This window comes from Triticum dicoccoides, chromosome 3B (assembly GCF_002162155.2).
Source record: "Triticum dicoccoides isolate Atlit2015 ecotype Zavitan chromosome 3B, WEW_v2.0, whole genome shotgun sequence".
NCBI classification, from domain to species: domain Eukaryota; kingdom Viridiplantae; phylum Streptophyta; class Magnoliopsida; order Poales; family Poaceae; genus Triticum; species Triticum dicoccoides.
In genome coordinates, this window is record NC_041385.1 from 41,200,379 (window position 1) to 41,203,164 (window position 2,786).

Here is a 2,786-nt window from a genome sequence, read left to right on the forward strand (position 1 = left end):
GGGGGGGGGTCTAGTAACCCCTCACTACTAGGAAAAAGGCTACTAGCAGCGTGGGTAAAATGGCTACTAGCAGCGCGGGTACTCGCGCTACTAGTATCGTGCTACAGCTAATAGTTAGTAGTAGCGCGGGTGAAACCCACGCTACTACTAACATTTTAGTAGTAGCGCAGGCACAACCCGCGCTACTAGTAAAGAAATAGTAGTAGCGCCTCAGGTTTTTTCCCACGCTACTAAATAAAAGTTAGTAGTAGCATGGATGCAAACCCACGCTACTACTAACGAAGTAGTAGTAAGGCGTTTGGTGTTTTCCCACGCTCCTACTAACTAATTAGGAATTAAAAAAATAAAATTCACAAATTCCATTCTATACATACAATTCCAACTAAAACAAACACATATTTGCAATAAACCAGCAGCATTACACATCATTACTAATCCAAGATTTATAATAAACCAGCGGCATTAGAGCACATCCTGTAAGAGCATACATATTGTCATGGCTTTTCATGCCTTCAATTAAAACACCTACACTTCTTGCCAAGTCACTTACTCCCAGCTAGTGCAAACACAGTTACAAGCAAACCAAAATGCATAAAAAGACCAAACAGTGGCATCCTAACTCTCCATAAAAACACCAATCAGCGCTACCTCCAATCCTCGGCTCACCGGGCCGGCCTCTAGCATCTGCAGCTATGTGCTCTTCAGCTCGTAGTGCCTCCACGCCTTGGTCCAACATCTCCTTGGCACCTTCCTGAGTGCCTGCCAAATTTATCAAAATTATGCATATTCAGATCATAGATATTCAGGAAATTGGGAGCGAATAAGAACATACATGACATACGCATTACTATTGGAGAAGACTTGGTAAACTGCTTATACAAGAAATGGACAGGAAGAAGCAGAATAGCCAATATTCACATTCGTATAATTTTGACCTCAATAAAATTTGAGACATGTAACAACTCTAGAAATTAATCAAGATCATCACTCATTTTGCTTTTCTGATTACCACTTCAAAATGGCAACGAAAACAGACAAACAAATGAATCATTGTTATGTTCTTGAGCTTGGTTATCTTCGCCACGAGCACATAAAAAGTAGCAACTACAAAAAGTGTAACAACAACTACCAATCAAAATAATGAACTATCTAGCATGAGACAAACAGTGTGATAATTATGAAAGCTGGGAGATAACTAGGACGCAACAGAAAGTTTGCCACTTGATACCGTCGGCGTAGATAACATCCAGGCCTGCCTTCCCCTCCCTCCACAATGGCTAGTCCAAAGGCACATATAAGAACAAACAAATTTGTATGACGAAATGATGCAGTGGATTACAGAACTCCTCACTTGTCCAGTAGCACATATAAAAAATTAACTTCCTACTTACAGCAAATATTACACAATTACGCATTCCTACTGTGAAGAGAAAGGTGGCTTCTTCCTTACCCAGGCATTTACGGAGAAATGTATAGTATTTGCATCGAAACGTAAAGGGTTTGCAGCCCCTGCTTGTGGTGCTGCTGGTGGCGGGGCAGCTGATCTGGAACTAGAACCTACACATGATATGTATGAACTCAGTTGTCAAACACAGTCTTTGAAACCGTTGGATCTTATATGGCTAGTAAAAGTGCAGTATAATTTTTACCTAAATTGCGAGCCCTGACACTCTCACTGGATGCTGAAGGTGAAGACCTATGTCTGGCCTGCTCGGCTGAGTGGAACCAGTGGTTGACATAGGCTCGACCACCAAATCACGATCCTATCAAGTCAAGAAAGCAAACCAAACATATTTGCCATTTCCAGATTCAAGTGGATAGCTGTGTTTGCCATTTCCTAGACTCTGCGACAAATCCGACATGGAGTAAAAAATCGCAACCCCACAAAGAGACAGCAAGAAGGAAATGTATATATCTACCCAACAGCTGGTTTGTTCAAGCGAACAAGCGTATCCGGAGCTGAGGCTCGAGATGCAGTAACCGGTCGACCGGGAGAACACCATAGGGTTCTATTGTAGCAACAAGCAACAGCAAACCTCCCCTTAGCTAATCAGCTACTAGTAAGTAGTGGCAGTTCAAGACGCCAGCTACCATTTTCCTAGTGGCTGTAGCTGTCTTTTGGACATGTTAAACTTTAGTTTATGTTTTAGAATATGTCAAAATCAGTCTGACTAACTAGAAAGACTCTAGTGCATATTATATAATCTTTTGTATATGATGGATGTTGTTATGAAAGCCAAGTTCATTGCTTCATGTTGTTGTGGCGTATGGCAGAATTTCGTTTTTGCTGTCAAACTGAAAACACACATACAGACTTATTTCAGACAGACAAACACTTGCATTTTTTAGATAATATTCAGACAAATTGTCACTGATAAAAAAGGTACTCCCGATACAAAATACTTTTTTTCTCATGCTTCTCTCTGGCCTAACATAGCCCTACCGACAAACATAGCAAATGCAATGGAAATAAACTACAAAACCTTGCTCTACCAACCAGAAAAAAGAGAGCACTGCAGAAAATCTTACCGTCCTTGGCATGCATTTGTTATATTTTCTCCCAGGAAATCCATCGAGGGGTATTCTGCAATTGAGCGGCGGGTCGTACGCATACGGCGACTCTCTGTACAGGATCGGAGGACCAAGGTTTGCGGCGGGGCCACGAAGACGCCAACGACCGGGACAAACCTGTGCTGCGTGCTGCCATGGATTCGTGCTCGGGGAAGAAGAAAGGGGAAAAGTCCTTCACGCACTAGTTCTGGAGACAAGCCCAGATCAGATGCGAT

General features: G+C 42.2%; 1 long non-coding RNA gene across 3 annotated transcripts; it reads right to left on the reverse strand.

Annotated features, from left to right (window-relative positions):
* Positions 1–398: 398 nt before the first annotated feature.
* LOC119274588 lies at positions 399–2,757 on the reverse strand. Of its 3 annotated transcripts, none has more exons than XR_005135221.1 (3): positions 2,530–2,757; positions 1,650–1,844; positions 399–1,557 (listed from the first exon to the last, which is right to left on the reverse strand). It is a non-coding gene; the product is annotated as an uncharacterized LOC119274588 (long non-coding RNA). The 3 variants fall into 3 exon arrangements; XR_005135222.1 differs by having other exon boundaries at positions 399–759; positions 1,451–1,557; positions 1,650–2,757; XR_005135220.1 differs by having other exon boundaries at positions 1,650–2,757.
* Positions 2,758–2,786: the final 29 nt, after the last annotated feature.